General features: G+C 47.4%; 1 long non-coding RNA gene across 1 annotated transcript in view; it reads right to left on the reverse strand.

Moving 5' to 3' along the window:
* Positions 1-4138: 4138 nt before the first annotated feature.
* LOC141424597 (uncharacterized) overlaps positions 4139-18742 on the reverse strand; it is a 78079-nt gene continuing 63475 nt past the window's right edge. The window contains exons 3-4 of the long non-coding RNA XR_012449470.1: positions 5224-5494; positions 4139-4397 (exon numbers count right to left, since the gene is read on the reverse strand). This is a non-coding gene — a long non-coding RNA (uncharacterized lncRNA). The remainder of the gene's footprint in view (positions 4398-5223; positions 5495-18742) is intronic.

The following is an 18742-nucleotide window of genomic DNA, read 5'->3' on the forward strand; positions in this document are numbered from 1 at the left end:
TGACAAAGAGGGTATGAGGCTTCTAGAGGTCTCTTCCTTCCGCTGAGTGCCAGGGAGTGTCTGTAAGCTCCAAACAGGAGGTGAGGCAGAGCTGAATTGCTCTGATTAAGGAGAGAAGACTCCAGATGCCCAAGGATGGCCCTGCAGAAGGAAAAGTTACATGAAGAAGGGTCCAGAGAGAAGCCTTAAGAACAGGAGGCAGGAAGAGGATTAGGGGAATGTAAAGTTGTTCACTAGGACCCAAGCAAGGCAAACCCCATGCATCTTTCTTCCCCAGGTGAGCACCTACCTGACGCACCAGTGACAGTGTGAGATGGATTGTTCTAGAGACCCTGAGGCAGCTCTAAATGTCTGGGTTTTGCTACAAGGGAAAAACAAGGACAGGTCTAGATACAGAAGCCATGCAATAAAGGAACAGCTGACATCTGGACACAGTCTGCTCACTCAGCTGCCTATCTGTTGTGGGTTAAACTGTGCCTCTCAGAAAGATGTGGCCAAGTCCTGACCACCAGTACCTGTGAGGGTGACCTTGTCAGAATATAGGGGTTTTATGGAGATAATCAAGTAAAGACTTGGATGGGGCTGAATCCAGTGATGGGGTCTGTATAAGAGGTGGGGCACAGACACACACACAGAGAACGCCCTGTAAAGGTGGAGGTAGAGAGTAGAGTTAGGCACCTGCAAGCCAAAAGATGCCCTTGGACACCAGCAGCACCAGCCACTGAACGAGGTGTAGGACAGGGAGAATGTGGTCCCACAGAAGCTGGAAGTGCAGACTTCAGCCTCTGGAACTAAGACAGTAGGTCCCTGCTGTTTTCAGCCATCCTGGTCTGTGCCTGTCTGTTTTGGGCATCACAGGAAGCCAGTACCCTGCTCCATCAGCTCAGCATGGGCTTGTTTCCCTCTTCAAGTTTATTTTCCAATGTCTGGCACTGGCCAGGCATATGCAATAGGTGCCCAGAAATCCTATGGAAAAGAAATGTGCGTGTGCATGAGGTAGGGAGAATGCATGCAGTTCTGTAGACACACTCATCAGGCTGAAAGTGCTCCGACAGCTCTGTCTCTCACTTTCTGAGCTGACAATCTTCAAAAAGGGCCTAACCTTTCCGTCTACCTTTGCTTGTCCTTTTCCTCAGTTTCCTCTTCCTCCCCATCTCAGCCCAGTCCACTCCAGCCACTTAGCACAGGGCTCCAGATTCATTCGTATGTCATAGTTTACATCCAGAATTCATTTAATCCTTTGATTTAAAAAAAAAAAAAAAAAGTTTTCCCACTATCTGAAGCCTGTTGTTGAAACTTCCAAATGAATCATCCTAGTAAATGGTCAACACTTGCAGCCTGCTGTAAGGCAAAATTCCAGAAATGGCAGCCAATGGTCCTTATCCTTACACGACCACCCCCTGTGAGTGGGGTAAGGACTGTGAATACAGTGAGATATGGAACTCAGTATTGTAGTTCATGGCAGAGCAGCAGTAACTTCATAGATGTGATCAGCTGACTAATATAGAGAGACTCTGGGTGAGCCTGATCTAATCAGATGAGCTCTTTTAAACTAAGAGCTTTCTCCGGCTGGAAGCAGAAGTCAGTTAGGTAGCAGCTGTAACTAGGATAGGCACCCTTACTGTCCTGAAGATGAAGAGGCCCCCAGCTGAGAGCCAGCAAGGAAGCAAATCTGAGTCTTCCACTGCAAGGAACTGAAGTTCACCAACAACCAGGGTGGTCTCAGAGCAGGTTCCTCCTTAGGGCCTCCAGATAAGAGCCCAGTCCAGCTAACACCTTGACTTTGCCTGTGTTACTCCTAAGCAGAAGTCTCAGCCAAGCCCACTGGACTTCTAGCCCACTGCACTATGACATAATAAAAAAGCCACTAAACTTGTGGCAAATTGTTATTCAACAACAGAAAACTAATAGAAGCCTAATATTATCTAGGAAGTTCCAAATCTGTAAAAAAAGAAAGAAAAAAGTTTCTAAAGAAAAGAAAAAGGCTTTGTTCCCTCCCTCCAACAAAAGCAGCACTAGAGTTAAGAAGCTAGAACGGCCAGGCTAACCTGGAAAGCAGGGTGGGCGAATTATAGCCTCAGGCCAAACCCAGGCGCTGGCTGCTTCTCTACAGCCCACAAACTAAGAATGCTTACTACATTTGTAAACAGTTGAAAACAATCAACAGAACAATAATATTTCATGACACATGAAAATGATAGGAAAATATCAGTGCCCATAAATAAAGTTTGGTGGGAACATGGCACTCTCTCTCACTGAAGGTTGTGAATGGCGGCTTGCTTTCTCCATCAGAGACAGTGTGCCTGTGAGCCTAAGGGACACACCCTCTGGTCTTTTATAGAAAAGAGGACTGACCTTGCTTTAGACCAGCTAAAGAGCTTTCCAAAGTCCCATTGTGGACCCAGAGACCCCGGCTATCCATGAATGTTAGGAGTCAGGAGACTCCTAACGTCTTCTTGTACCGTGTAGTATACAGTTAAAACAATTCACACACACACACACACACATACACACTACTCTCCCATAGAAGAGAAAATTAAAACTATTTTATGGCTTCTAAATTACAAATGAACTTATTTTCAAATTAGAAATATCAGAAAAAGCCTCTGGATATTTGGGACTCTGAATCATGATCTCTGTCACAGAGAGATTTCCACACAGTGTTGGCATTATCTCGGGGAAAGCCACAAAGTCACTTCAGACAAAAGACCTGGGAGCCCATGGGGAAAGACCAAGGGCTGGAGGGGTCTCCTCGGACCACCAGACAGCCACGAACTCCACCCAAGAAAAGCATGGACAGGAAACAAGCAGTTTAAAAACAGAGGGTGAAACACTCGTCAAAGGGACTCAGGACAGTCCAGTAGTGTTTCTTTACATCTTTCTGTTTTATTATTTGACCACAAAAACAGAATCCCGAGGGGTCAAATCAGGCGGATAGATCAGGAGTTACTTTCTTTTGCAATCTGAACAAAAGGCATTTCTAATGGAGGCAAGCAAGGAGGGGAAAGAAAGTAATCCAGATAGATAGAGCAGTGCACACATAGACGTGCTTCATGCAAAATTTCAAATGGCTTAGTGACAGCTCTGAGAACCTGTGTAGGGATAATTTTCTGGAAAAGCAGTCACAATGATATCAATTAGGAAAGCAAGAGGATGTATGTTCTGTCACTTTCAGTGGGAAGATGGCTGCTTGATTTTCCTTGGCATGCTCCTTCATAGCCACTTTGAAGACCTCTCAACTGAGAAGAGGAACCCTCATTCTGACAGGTTTCCCCACATTTCTCCCATCACTTATACCTTCCTTCTTTCATCCTCTGCTAAGTGGGGCACTCTGAACATGTGTTGGTGCAGGGAGTAGAAAGGCTTGGTGCCCTGCCTTCCCCCAGAGCCCTTGAGGTATCCTTGAGCAAGTCTTATCACCTCCTTCCTCCTGCCTCAGCTTCCTTATCCACACAATGGGGATGAAACCCAGCCTTTCCTTCTGCATGGAGCTTTGCTGAAAGCCATTAAGGAGGTGAGAAACAAAGATGGATACTGTCTCTGAGCTGTAGCAAAATGAAGCCCAAAGCAGGTGGGAAAGCGTGTGTGTGTGTGTGTGTGTGTGTGTGTGTGTGTGCGTGCCTGTGTGTGTCCACGGCAGCCCAGGGGCTCTTGTTAATCTTAATTACTTCCCACATGGAAGCCAGGGCTATGAGAGTAAGACACGCACACACTGAGCACCTTCCTGGTCACCGATCCCCCAGGAAAGTGTGAAGGGTCTAGAGTCTGTGTGATTCTGTTTTCCTGCTGTCTCAACCCAGAAAATGCTCCCAAAACAAGAAAGTTACATTGACAAAATCCCCATGGTAGAACAAGAGAAAGATTTTGATGGGGAGACAAGAGGAGAATGTGCGATCTTCTTAATGGCAAAGGTTTCTATCAACTGAGTGTCTCCAACACACAGTTAGAAAGGCAGCACTGGAACATCGCCTTGTTCTTCATGTTGTTGCAGGCAGGAGAGTTTGTTGGCCTGGCACGTGGAGGGGCTCCCACCTCCGAAAGAGCAGCCCAATTCTCAACTGGCAAGTGCTATTGTGAGCTAACACGAGCTAATATCGTATGAATAGAGATGTTTTAAATGTATTAAACATTGGTCCTTTTTCTTTTAGAGATTACACTGACAGAGTCTTCCTTAAACATTATTTGAATAAAGCCTCATTACTCACAGCCCGAAGAAGGTTCATTAGGAGGAGATGGCTTTGGAAAGGAATCAAGGAGCTTGCCTTTCTTCTCAGCAGTGAATTACATTAGCTACTTCCTAGTTATTTAAATCTTGAAATAAAAGATGTAAACGCTACAGTGACATCTTAAGATCATTGCGAAGGCAGGTCTTGCATGCACAAAAATGCCCAGCTGGTCTGCAGATAAAACAGATTGATAATTAGTTGCAAAATGTAACATTTCATCAAGAATATTTTGAATAATCCAATTTATCTTTGTCAGATATGCAGCACATATTTTTCTGGGGAGCAGCTTTGTTCTTTAACATAATATTATAATTTCAGGCTGCTAATGAAGGCGCCCGCCGGCCGGCCGGGCCTTGATGTGCGGCGTGGCGGGGAGCGCGCCGCGGCCCGGGGACCCGTGCGCCCGAGCGCGCCGCGCCCCGCTGCCGCCACCTGCCCGTCGCGGCGCGGGCTGCGAGCTGCGGGCCGCCGGCCGCGGGCGATCAAAGGGCCGGCGGGCGGCGGGGAGGGCGCCCCTGGCGGGCGGAGCGCGGGCCGGTGGGCGGGGGCTTCACCGACTGGGCTTCTAATTAACCGAAGGAAAGGCGCGATCGCGCCAAGGGTGGCGATGGCAGAGGCGGGCAGGCAGCGGGCGCGCGTGTAGGCTTGTGGTGTGGCTGCTGGGCCTTAGGCTGCCCCAGGGGGCTCTCCCGGGTGCACCCCGCTTGGTGCAATCTGGAGAAGTAAAAGCAGGTTGCAGAGCACTGGAGTTGCTGCACTCTTGAGCCCCCGGTACCAGGAGACAACTAGGACCCACGTTGCTGGTCCATCCTCTCTGGGGGCAATTTATCATTTTAAATGAGGTCTGTTTGTTTGCTCCTTTGCGCGACAGCGACTTGGCATTCCTCTGGTGAGCTCCAGGCCAGCCCATGACCGAGCCTCCACTTACCTGTGAGCCACCCTCAAGCTCTGCCAAGGACCTTGATTGAAATGCAGAAGCCTCTCAGAAGATCCTTACCTCCAGTGACCACTCCTCCCACACACTCGAGCTAGACTGGTCAGGGTACAGGGTATGGCTGAATGGCGGAACAATGGTGGCACAGTTGGAAAGTTGCTCTTCCCAAAGAGAAGAAGTTCGGCAAAGCAGAGTAAGCTCCAATCTCAAGAATGCCCTTGTTGCTGGACGTGGAGGTGTGCAAGGCTATAATCCCAGCACTTTGGGGTGGAGAATGGGGGAGTGGCAAAAGCAGGAAGACCGCCAATTCAAGCCCAGGCTGGGCAAGACCTGTCTTAAAAAAAAAAAAAAAGAAAAAGAAAGTCCTTGTTTATATCTTGTGCAAACAGCCATCAGGTGTAATCCTAGCTACTTAGGAGAATCAAGGTTCAAAGCCAGCCCGGGGAAATAATTCGAGAGCTCCTATCTCGAAAAACCCTTCACAAAAATAGGGCTGGTAGAGTGGCTCAAGGTGACAGCCCTGAGTTTAAGCCACAGTGCCACAAAAAAATAATATAAATAGTAAACTTCAGTGGATTCAGAAAATTCAGAATACTTTAAAAACTTGACCTGTTGCAAGTTTTTCTGGCTTTAAAGATTCCTACATAAGCAAGGCACCTCTTCCTATGGTTGTTTCTGCTCCTGCCATGAGGGGCTTCACCCCCTTTTCCAAATACTTCACAATTCCAAGGACATAGCCCATTAGGCTGAGCATATTGGTTCAAACACTTCCCCATCTGGGCAGCTCTTTAAATCCACTGGGCTGCGATTCTGCCTCAAGTGCACATGCTCTTGACAGGGGTCCCGGACAGTGGAGTAGTTCTGCTTTCATTTCTTCTAGGTGATGTCACAACCCCTCTATGTAAGAATTTATCTTGTCCACACTAAAAGGTCAGGCCAACATGACCACACACCCAAGCCACTCTATTCTAGGTCAACTCCAACTGTCTGGGCTTCCTCTGGGCCTCCTGTCCAGCAACATTACCCTTTGGACTTCACTTTATCTTCTTTCCTCTCCTTTCTCCATGAGCTACCAAGACCTCTGAATCATGCACAGTCCTGGCACAGGATGGCCAGGAAGCCAGTGTGCTCTCAGGCTTCCCTCCTGGCTCACCTGCCCTGCAAGCTGTCATCCTGTGTCTTTCCTTGCAGGCCTCTCCTCTGAGTTCCAAGGAGGAGAAAGGACCAGGGCCCATCTCAGTCAGTGACACCCTGTACTGGCTCTTAGCAGCAGGCTGATACTTTGCTTCTCACAGGACTTGCTGCTGACACAGAAGTGTTGAGTGGCCCACCCAGGACTCAGCCACCTGAGCCGAGACATATGGGCTCCTCAGGACTCTGACATTCAGAGGATATCAGAAAGACAGGAAACACCCAGGGCCATTCAAATGACCAACTGTCCTCCAAGAGTCAAGACTTGCTTTAGCCAACATGTGAGAGCAGTCCTGTGGCCCAGTCCCCTGCCTCAGAAAAAGACAAAGGCCCTGAGGTGGCCACCCACTGGTACCTAGGCCCCTTGCTATCCCACTGGACCAGGGTTGATGCTTCACAGCTGAGTGTCCCTCTAGGCTGGGGCTGAGGTCACATCCCCTTGTTTCTGATTCCCCTGGGCTCAGAACAGACCCTTAATAGATGAGAACTGACCAGAACTGCACTCCAGAACTGGACCTGAACTGACCAACAGACTCCAGGGATGGACAGAAGCTGGCTCAGCCATGTTGCCTTCAGGCCAATCCACACCAGAATGGCACAAATATGAATCCTGATGGTCCATGGGCTCCTCTGAGGAACACTTACTTTTGCCCAACACAAGAGCTACATGCTCTCTGCAGGACCCTGTCACCAAACCAGCAGGTACTGAGGGGTGGGGGGATGGCTGCTCACTGTGGGTTTTATTCCTCCTGCCCAGAAAGGGTGCCACTCACTCACAAAGAGGCTTCTTAGCCCTTCTATCTTCCTACCCTCTTCCCCAGAGTCTTTCCTTGTGAAAGTCCTAGTGACTCCCCAGCTAGAGTCAAGGACCCAAACACTGCTGGCCCTTGTCACCCTTTTTTGTTGTCTCCCCTAGACTTAGATGAACCCTTGCTTGAGAAGAGCTATTACCCCCGCCCCCACCTCTATCTGCAAGTTCTCCACCTTGCTATGTCTCTTCTAGCTCTCAACCAATCCACGTCCTGCTTGTTCTTGAAAGCCAGGTTCATCTTTCACAAACCTGAGAGTCTCACCACTGTCACACCCCTCAGCCCTGGCACACAGTGTGAGTCTGGTTGATAACTTGCTCTGGTGCACAGAGCAGGTCGTGCATGGTGATGCATGCACTCCACCCCCTTCACCTGGTACGTGTACAGAGTGGCCCATGGCAGACATTCAGTAGTGTACTCTGTCTCTGACCTCCTTGGTCAGTGACCAGCCAAGGGAGGCCCAGCCCATGCCTCTGCGGATCCAGAAAGCAATGACTGGAACAGTGAAGTCTGAGGCATCTGGCTCAACCATTGGACCCAAGTTGAGCTTGGCAAGTCTTCAAACTGGAGCTTGAACCTGGGAAGGGAGGAGGTCTTCACTGTGCTCATCAACTATGCTTATGCGAAAAGGTGGAAGAGACCCCATCACCGAGAAACTCAGAATATGTGTCCCATTGCTCTTGATGATGGTGCTGCTAAGAGCTGTCCTATCTCAGCCAGGGAGTCTGGACTGCTTCTCTGTGGGTGTGATGACCCAATGTCGAAGAATAACCCATCCACTGGGCTTTGGTGTCAGTTGGGTGTGATCCAGCAGCCCTAAATAGAGCCCAACTGAATCAAGCCTCCCAGCTCATCACCACTGTGGGACCAGTGCCAGTAAGAAGGAGGCAGTGCAGACACATGGAGCAGATTAGAACCTGAGGAAGCGAAATCCAGAGCAGGCTCTGTCACCCCGTGGGTCCTCAGACTCCTCCCTCTGCAGCCTGTGAGTGGGCCTGGCCTCTCTGCTTCCACAGCGCCCGGCACACAGGAAAGGCTTGATGCCTGTCCCAGGGGCCGCGTGGGTGCCAAGGAGGGATGAGCAGGGCAGTGAACAGGGTGAGTCCTGGCTTAGGACTCGCCCCAGTGCATGGGGCCTTCCCTTCTCTGAGATGTGCATGTCAGTATGTATGTGCATGTATGTGTGTGTATGTGAGAGAGAGAGAGAAAGGAGAGAGAGAGAGAAAGCATGCTAGATAGAGAGAAACACTCCTTGGCCCATCATTGTCCCTCTCTTTTCTTAATGTCAACTGTGTCCCTAAACCAAAGCTCTCTCTTATACCCCTCTCCCTGAGCCCTAATGACTCCCTGTCTACTATCTCCCACCTTCTTCTCAGGTCCTGGGGATAAAGTTAGGGATAAATAAATGAAGCCCTGTTCTATGGGTTGGGTGTGGTTTGTCCCTACCAAAATTCACATTGGGGTTTAATTCCCTGATGTAACAGTAGTGAGGTCATGGGGGCATTAAGAAGCCTTTGGGGTGTTAGGCACCCACCCTCATGGATTAATGTTCTTCATAGAGATTGGCCAGTTCTCTCAAGAAGTTTCACGCGACTTGATTAGCATGAGAGTAGGTTCTTAAAATATGAGATTGGCTATTTCTGCTGCCTCTCTTGTTTTCTGTCTTGCCATGTGAAATCTCTCTCTCTCTCTCTCTCTCTCTCTCTCTCTCTCTCTCTCTCTCACACACACACACACACACACACACACTCATACACATGAGCTCCCACCATGTGACACCATCTGCCATATTTTAATGTAGCCAGAGGGCCCTCACCAAGATGGAAGCACCATGCCACTTGGACTTTCCAGAACTGTGATCCAGACAAACCTCTTTTCTTTAGAAAGCACCCTGTCTCAGGTATTTTGTTACAATAACACAGAACACCACATCCCTCAGCCTAGCCCTGGGGCCCTTCCCAATCTAGCCCAAAACTATCTTCTGAGCCTTGTCTGGAGGGAGCCTCCTATCCCCGCCTGGCCTTAGCCACACTAGGTTCCTGCAGCTCTGCATCCTCCCTACCCAGACCAGGGACCTCTGCCTGCAATGCCATTGTTCCTCCATTCTCTGCTCCTTGATATCCTACCCACTGTCAGTACCACTTCATCCAGATAGGCTCCCAGGAACTCACCTGCAGGAACTCATCGGCCCTCCACAACAGTTCTCATCAGCTACTTGGCTCTTACAGCCTGTCTCCTACTGTAATTATCGGTAGGATTTTCTAATCCCCGCACTGATGTCAGCTCCATGTGGGCAGGGAACAGGTCCCTGCTTTCTTAGCACACCAGGGGCTCAGTTAACACTTACTGGAATATTAGATAACTTATCTAACAAGTGAAAGCCTTGAGGCCAGTGTCATGCAAGGTATCCATTTGCATCAAACAATCTCTAAATACTAAATAAGAAAGAAAAATGCAAAGTGTTTTGATAGATCACAAAAATAATAAAATGCTGAACTCAGGGCCTTCACCTTGAGTCACTCCACCGCCCTATTTTTGTGAAAGGTTTTTTGAGATAGGGTCTTGTGAATTTCTTGCCTGGGCTGGCTTCAAACCGTGATCCTCCTGATCTCTGCCTCCTGAGAAGCTAGGATTACAGGAGTGACCACCTGCACCTGGCTAAATGCCTGAGTTTGGGTATAAAGGTGAACATGATTTTTCTTTTAATGAGAACTAGGTAAAAATATTTTTTTCTGGGATACCATGCAAATTCCACCAGAGATTTCCTTGGGAAGCCCAATATCAATATACTAAATAATAACTAGCAGACTAAACCTTACTGAGGGTTTCAGTTTTTTCCTTCTGAACATGAATTTCTCAAGATGATAGGCTGGCATGACACGTCTGTCAGACAAGGTCTCACAAAACTAGTTAATGAATTTCTGTGTCTCCAAGATGGCTCTCTGCCCAGCATAGGAACCCCCCTCCATATGTGGTGACTTGGTAGGGACCACCAGGGTCCCTGGCTCCAAGGCCTTCTGCCCTTCACCTAGGGTCCTATTGACCTAGAGTCACAGGCACTTCATGGCCAAGGCCTGGAAGACTGTCACATGCATTGGCACTTTTCACAGAGCCAAAAGCAGAAGAAAACCTCGGGGAAATTCTATAAAGGCTGGCGAGTGTTGAGGTTCTTGTAATGTTCCAGAAGGTTTCAAAAGTAAGGGACCATCCGTATGTAAGCAGTTTGCTTTCCCCAGTGATCCAAGCCCATTGCTCCTCTGCACTTGCACCTAGCACTTCCTCTCATTTTCCTTCTAGTAAAATCCACTCAGCCTCCCATGCTTACATCAGATTCCACCATGACTGGGAAAACTCCCAAAATGACTCCTTCCTCTGCACCCCAAAGAAAGTTTCACTGGGCCCCCTGAGCATGGGTGTGTATCAGCAAGGTGTCACCTCAGGGACTGACATGGCAGTTGCCTCGGGAACTAGATGGAAGGGCTTTGTGGAGACGGGGACAGAGATCCAACAGTATGTGATTCACAGCACATGCTCAGAAAACATGTCTGCCATAAGAGAAAAGGAATTCCTCACTCATAACAGACTCTTTCTTCCTCAGTTCTATGTAATTCTTGTTTATCTAGCTCTGAAATTTTTATCTTATTTTTTAATCCCTAAATTTTATTAGAAGCAACAAGAAATTTTCATAGATTTCTGTTCTTTTTTAAAACAAATTAGTATATTTTCTTTATTTTTTAGATTGAATGTATTTGTATTTTCTCTAGGAGAATGCTATATAAATGATGAAAATATTTAGACTTCCCTGCCCCTATCCCCAACTATCCACAAAGAGGTGACACCCAAACATCTAGTCTTGAAGTTATTAGAAAAGTGGACAGTCACAGCTTGTGCACAGGGCCAAGCCGAGACAGTATTAACGAGGGTAGGCCAGGTGCTGGGGAGAAGGGTGCAGCTCAGGTAAGTGAGCGGAGACAGGAAAATGGGGCGTCTCAAGTCAACCCGGAGTGTGGAAGGCAGGAAAGAAGCAGGACGGTGTCATGGTGTGCAGGATCCTAGGGACAAACAGGTCAGCATGAGCTCTGGTGCCCCCAACAGTACACTTTCAAAAGAAGAAAGGAGAGGGAAAGGACCGGCAGGCCAGTGCTGACCAGGGTGGCCTGGGAAGGGGGAAGAATTCAGTGTTGACTGAACTCCTGTGACTCACGCTCTGTCAAGGCTGGGATTCATCCCGTTTCCCTGCTGCCCTTCCCTGCTGCCCTTCCCCCAGGACTCCTTCTGCTGAAGAGAAGCAGAAATGCTCCTTAACAAGGAGGACTGGGGCTCGCGGTCTATGCTTTCCTGCTGCCCCTCTGAGATCCCCCACAGCAGGGACCCTGTTTTCTCTTGTGGTGTGCCTATCACAACTGACAATTGCTTATGCATATGATTTTTGCTTCCTTTTCCAGCTCTCTCTCAATCCACTGTGAATCCACTGGGTGCAGAGGCATGTCTGTCTTCTCTGCCCTGCTTTGTGCATAGTAAGTGCTTAGGAGCTATTTACTGAAAGGACTGCAGGGCCACATTAACTGGTGTCCCACTTAGCAACCTGTGCAGCAAGGGACAGGGAGATCCCAGAGAGGATTAGGTGATGGCTCTACCATTCAGAAAGAAATAGAAGCAAATCCATCCCTCTCGTGGACAAGTAATTTCAGCCTATCTTTAAAATAGACTTTTCCAAGCTAGGCATGGTGGTTCATACCTGCAATCCCAGCTAGTTGGGAGGCAGAGGTAGAAGGATCAAGGTCCAAGGCGGGCCTGGGCAAAAGCCTAAAAGCATAAAGGTTGAGGTTGTGACTCAAGTGGTAGAGTGCTTGCCTCGCAAATGCAAGGCCCTGAGTTCAATCCCCAGTCCTGCCAAAAATATATATACATGCTATTCTTTTTCCAGATACCAATTGGTAATGCTGTATACACAGACTCTGTCAGTTTCCCCACAGATGCTGAGAAAGGAGTTGATAAGAGCTGCAAGTCCCTAGGAAGGGGGGGTTCATAGATGACATAGAAGTCACCCCCAACCAGGTGACTGGTGAAGCATTACTGGTTATGCAGGTCTTCCTCTAAGTAGAGAATTACCTTGATTTCCTGGGAAAGCTAGGGCTCTACAAACCTACTTACAAACAGCTGGATGTACGATAAACAATGCATAGACAGCCACAAACACCAAAATTAAAGGACTCTCTCTTCCCAACAATTCGGTCTGCAGCTCGACCTATCATCTGGGGATAAATCAATTTGCAGCAGCTGTAGACAGCCATTTCCGCGCAAGTCCTGCTCAGCTTAACCAGAGAAGCGTGTTAAAAGTCAAAGGACCTTCATCACATTAAGAACACGAATTTTTCTAACCATAAATTTATTTCACTGGATTCCTGAGCTATAAAGTCACCCTACACTCTTCCTCATAAATCGGGGGTGGGGAGGGTAACCCACTTCCTGATGTGTGCCAATTTGCTGTTTTTCCTGTAATTAGGAAAAAATGCAAGTCACTAGAGTTACAAGCCCCAGAAAGGGCACCAGACTGAGGTGGTGTTTAATATCTGCCTTGATTCTATGGGCATGTCAAAGGCTAACACATGAATTATTATCCAAACACACGATGATGAGACCCAGATCAGACAGGGTGGTCTTTTCTCTTGGGGTGGCAAACCGAGACATGGACTTGTGCTCCCCGTAAGGGGAGGGTGCAGACCTTGGGAAAAATAAGTGACTGAAAACAAAACTAAAGGTTCTGGGAGGGAGGCTTTGTCTACTTTCAGGTGTGTGAGAAAAACTCGGATTAGGACTTGAAGTCACTGCACCAGAGCATCACATGGGATCCTCTCAGCAAAGCCATCACTGGATCCACAACACTCTTACACGGTAGGAATTAGGACACACCGAATGCAGGAGAGGAGCCACTTCACAAATCCCTAACTGCAACTACTAACAGATCTCCTCATGCTGCTTTCATTTTTCTTTAAAGTGACAGTGGTTTGCATGTATCAATTTTTTTTTTCTTTTGGGATATACCCCAAATTCAATTTTGTGGTGATACTGGTTTCAATTTTGAAAATATATTTTTCACTAAAATCAGCTGTCCACATAGGGCAGTATTACATATTGCATAAACAAGCATGCTATTTTATACTTTTGATTTCAATATAGGTGTGATTTTATAGGAATTCTTTCCATTGTTCTTGAAAAACACATTGATATTCATAATTAAAATAGTCACAAAAAGATAAAAGCAATAAGAGCTTGTGGTCAAAATAGCCCTTTAGCAATTTTTTAGTACATGGTGTGTGCTCAATAAATATTTGAAGAATTAATTTGAGATGAATTGAGTATCAGACTTTTTTAAAGGGGGGGTTATAATTCCTACAAGTAGAAAATATGCCTATTTCCATTCATCTTTTAAAAAAACCAAAGCAAGAACAACAAGAAAAGCCAAAAATATTCCTTGACTTTTAAGCAGGAGATAGCACAAAGCCATTTTCTCAAGTGCCGTTTTGAGGGAGGTGACATTTCCCGTTAGAGGAGGTCTTCTTCTAACTCTCACTCCTCAACTCCAATTTCAGCCACCCAATAACTCTAAAGGTGAACAAAATGGACCCTTGTATCTAATCATTGCAATGACCCTGGCCTATGTGAAATGTCATTCACAGATAGTTTGGGGCTGGCAGCTGCTGGATGGAAAAGAGCAATAAATAATGCTACCACCATTTGCACACAGCCCGCCTGCAGAAGCCGCAGGAAACGCATTTCAGCAGAACACCTTGGGACCCACTATTGGAATGCCACCCCATTTGATGCCAGGCACCCCGCACATCAGCTTTTAGGAGGGAAGTGAGGAGCAGCTTGCCCAATTGGAGTTGCAAGGGGATTTAGGAAGACAGAATGTAATTACCTGAACTGGAACCCGGCCAAGGCACTAGGGCTGTTAAAAAAAAAAAAAAAAAAGTCAAAGAAAAAAAATAACCTTAATTCTCTTAGCTGATAACAAAAGCCAAATGTGAGCTTCTTTCTGCTTATGCATTAGCAGTGTGGGGTGTTTAAATCATCACCGAACAATAAATAAAAATAAAACTTGCAAATTTCCAGCAGCCCTTTCTGAGACACCAGTGTGCCACGCTGCTCACAGCAGATGCCTTTGTCCGTGCGGGGACGGTGTCTGCTGAGCACCGCGTGGCAGCTTCCTGTTCCCGCTCTACACCGCAGCCTCTGCCCACTGGCCGGCCATGTCAAGCTCTCCAAAAAGCAGACACTTTATCCAAGCCCACTGGGAGGAGGAAAAGTTACTGTTTTAGCTACTTGCACAGCTAAGGAGTCTCTTCTAAGTCTGGGCTTAATTCTGATGCAATGAAATAAATAAAATAATAACATCTCCCCAGGGGTGTGAAATTCTATAAGGACCTTTAGCTGGGAAGAGTTTTGGATTCTTTTTTTTTTTTTTTCCAAGAGGGAAAAGAAGACATGGACAAAGAAAGAGAGAGAAATTTGCCTCCAACGTTCTGGGGGTCATCCAAAATCTTAAACTCTCAATCAGTTGGCTACAGATCCTGCTCAAGAGGACATAGTGCCAATCCTGTACACGAGCGTGCAAAGACAGTCTCCCAGGAAGATTTGTCACGCCCCTCACTCCTTAAAGAACAGAGGCCAATGTCGGGGCTGTTTTGGGGACTCTCAGCTATTTTATCTGCTTCCCTTCCTGCCACAACAGTCAACTGCTAACGATCTGATGCTCTCACAATAGCAGGAAGCCATCAACACAAAAAAACCAGTTCGGCTGTGACTTATGTTTTTCCCTAGAGGGGCAAACCACACAGTCCAATGTGACACCCCAGACTTTTAGGGGTAAGTACACAGTTGTGGACCAGTATAGCAGAGATGTCCTTGGAAGGACTGTTAAACAAAAATTCCAGTCTGCTAATTCATTTTTGAACTGGTATTTTATACAATTTATATTGGTGTCAAACCTGTAGGCACCAATAAAATTAAAGTGGAAAATTTACCATCGCATCTGACTGCCTTTACTTCCGTAAGGCTGAAAACCTCAATCATCACAGAAACAATTTTTGACTTTTTCCAGCAATCTAAAATATCTGCACAAAATTTTTAAAGCAAAGAAAAAAAAGATAGGCTGCCTGTAAAATCTGAGTGTGAAACGAAGGAGGCAGGGGGAGGAACAAAAGCAAGAAAACCGAAAGCTGTCGAAGGCGTTTCTGTGAACACTTTGGCTTATCCAAACACCAGGAATGCTCATAACAGCTAAATTAACCAAGCCCCCATCCTCACTGTTCAAGTTTGCACAACTATAAATATTTCTATGATCCTTAATAGAATTAGTTTCAAATTTTAAAGCAAAATGCTTTACTCGTGTGTTTATATTTCTACAAAACCTAGCTAAGTGACACAGGAGAAAGATGACTTTCCTCAGCTGGGACTCCAGGGTTGGCTTCCTTAGGGGCCATGCGGTGAAGCTAGGGTGGGAAGGACCTGGTGGTCTTCACACTCACACAGGCAGAGGGGGAGTCAGAGGAAGAAAGCCTGAATTCATTCTAATCCATCCAAAAAGCTACTGCTTCCTAAACTTGGTCCTCCTGCTTCAAACCTGAATCCTTAAGACATGGTAGGCTCACCCCCTCAAAGAAGTACCCATCCAGTTTCCAGTTGGAATACACACAGACAAGCCCATCACGGCCATTTATAGTGCTGTCTTTGTTTAGCCATGGCTCCTCCATTGTGTGTTTGGTGTTTGAGGTGTGTCTCCTTTTCCAGACACATGGGCCCCACACATGCATCACCCCAGTGGCCCAAGCTGCTCCCCACTTGCATGCAATGAGCAGCAAATGAATTTAACAGACACCCCAACCCACGCCAACTCCCATAAAATCAGGGTGTGAAGCAGGGGGGGAGGAAGGGCGTCTTATTAATAATTCATTCCAGGCAACCCCCCGGAGCAGTCTCACTGTGATGTGCAATGTGCAGTGCTTCAACACACTAATTAATATTTTCAAAGTGTTCTGTGGGCCCCTTTTAAAAGCATTTTTGCCATCCATTGAATGTTCTGCATTATAAGTAAAAGATCAATCCTGTCCCCCCAATCCTATTGATGAGCTGTCTAACCAAAGCAGATATTAGAAGGCAACAGCAGGGTTTTTTCTCCCTTTAATATAAATCCTGAATGGTGGGCTGGGAACTGGGGTCTCTTCTGAGACCAGTTGTTCCTCCCAATGGTATGTGACACAGAAAGGGGATACAGCAACAAGCACTGCCCTGAGCGTGGTCTCTGCCTCACATGGGCTAGTGTGATGCCCAAAACAAGGATCCAGAGGACAACAGGGTCTCAATCCCCAAGTACAGTGGCAGATGACCTCTCAGGGGCCCCAACAGACTGTTCCTCAGTGCCCCCTAAGCTTCTGATGGAGAGACAAGCCCCAGAGGAAGAGCCAGGGCACCATGCCCCCAGGGCTTGACCACTGATCAGGGACTCCTCCCCAGCACAGCATCATGGGGGGTGGAAGGCTTCATCTTCACTGTTCCAGAGCTCCTGCATCTCACAGTGTCAGGGTGAGAAGGGACTGTGCAACTGTGACCTTTCAGGAGCAGAAGCAGCCAGGGCCCTTCCAGATCATCACCAGGAGGCTGTACTTCCCGCCTCACTGACCCTGGCCGCATGGTGGAGGAGGTGGTTAGAGTCAAAAGCCTGTCCCCTCCAAGGGCAGCAATGGTCACTCCCAAAGTTCCAATCTCAATGATTCTTCCTAAACGTTACCTGGAGACTATTTCTCAATTCTACTCAATTGTGCCTATTGATCTGTGCAATTACACGAAGAGGAAAGGAATCACTTTTGCCCTTTCCTCGCCTGCATTCAAGAAAGTGATTTACAGAGTCAATGGGTCAACTTGGAAATAACCACTTTCCAGGGTGAAGCTTCCCTCCCAGAAGGTCTGCAGGGCAGCCTCTGAGGGCCACCAGGGCCTGAGTCTCAGCGTCTGTGGACATGTGCTATCCTCTCTGGAAGCTGTGGTCAAACAGTCCCTCTGCAACTGACAAGCGGGGCCCTCTGTGCGCACAGTATGGAGGGGAGTTATTTTTATGGAGGTAAAATTCACATAAGATACCATTGGCCATTTATCACTTCTATCGCGATCTGGCCCATGGACTGGGTCACACGAGTGTAACTCATGGAGAGCTTGGTAGAGATGACATGGCTTGGCTCAGGGAAAAAGTGCTGCTACTGGCGGCAGGGCTGGGAGTGGGCAGTGAGCAGGGGCAGGCAGCTTTGTGATAAGCCATTTAAAGGTTGACAGGTAATGCCCCCACTGGGAGAAGAAGAGGAGGGAAATTCGCGTAATTCATTTGCTTTAAAATCTATGTTATCAAGGGTCGAAAACACAACCTCTACCTCCACCTATACCCTGACCTATACATCCCTACCCTGACCTAGAAAGCCCCACCCAGTGACCCTACGAAGCCCTCTTCAAGCTCCCTGTTCACTCACCAGGCTTACCACTCAGAGATCCCTCACCCCCATTCTCTGACTTGAAGTCTTCACACATATTATTCTCTGTTTCGAAGATGGTTTTCCCTTCTCTGCCCCGAACTCACTGCTTGAAAACCCCTACTCATTCTTCAAGACCCAGCTGAGATGTTCCCTATCTGGTTTCCCTCCTCCACGATCCAGAACCTTCACTTCCATACCACCATGACCAGTGCCTGAGAGAGCAAGCACGGAATCCCTCACCCGGAGATCTTCGCTCTGCTTTGTGTTTGGTCACTACAGCTGTGAAATACACGACAACACACTCATACTACCTGTGTGTTTGTTTGAAAAGGATTGTCAAGAGTGCTTAATGAAATGAACAAATAAGGACTATGAAGCCTCTCACACTGTGCCACAATAGACCAGGCTACATTCAACACAGCACTCATTTCGTGGTCTTCTACTGGCTTCATCTATTGCTGTTTTTTTCTAGGTGATCATGAGCACCCAGAACCAAGAGCTGTGCCTTTTCTCCACTAGGTGGGGAGTGCATAGCTCATGAAAAATGCACAAAGAAGTGTATCTGTGCAACAAAGTAACGAGTTACTTAATTTAAAGAACAGCAAATGTTGACAAGGCCATCTTTGTGCAACATGGGTTTCTGCAGTTCCAAAGCAATGACTCAGCTCCTATGGGAGTGATGGTTCCCCAAGCCACACACAGGCATCAGTGCTCTGCTGTCCCTGTACCTGTGTCTCAAGAAAGGGCAAAAAAGAAGGCAGGACAAGCTTACCACCGTGTTCTGGGCTGCCTGCATCCCTCAGCTCTCTCCCTCCCAAGAGCAAAGGGGCTCTGTGATAACGAGGCTTTGTGATAAGCCATTTATATAGGAGTAGATGCCCTTTCTTGCACACGACAATGACGCACCATCCCTACAAGTTGTATCTATGACATGTCTAGAATAGAACGCTATGCATATGAGTCACACCTGTGGCATGCACACAACAGATTGCTATCCATGAGAGTTTTATTTTGGAAAAGTACCCATGAGTCGGTTGAGCAAGAACACCTGTCAGACAC

The sequence above is a fragment of the Castor canadensis genome, chromosome 7 (assembly GCF_047511655.1).
Source record: "Castor canadensis chromosome 7, mCasCan1.hap1v2, whole genome shotgun sequence".
NCBI classification, from domain to species: Eukaryota; Metazoa; Chordata; class Mammalia; order Rodentia; family Castoridae; genus Castor; species Castor canadensis.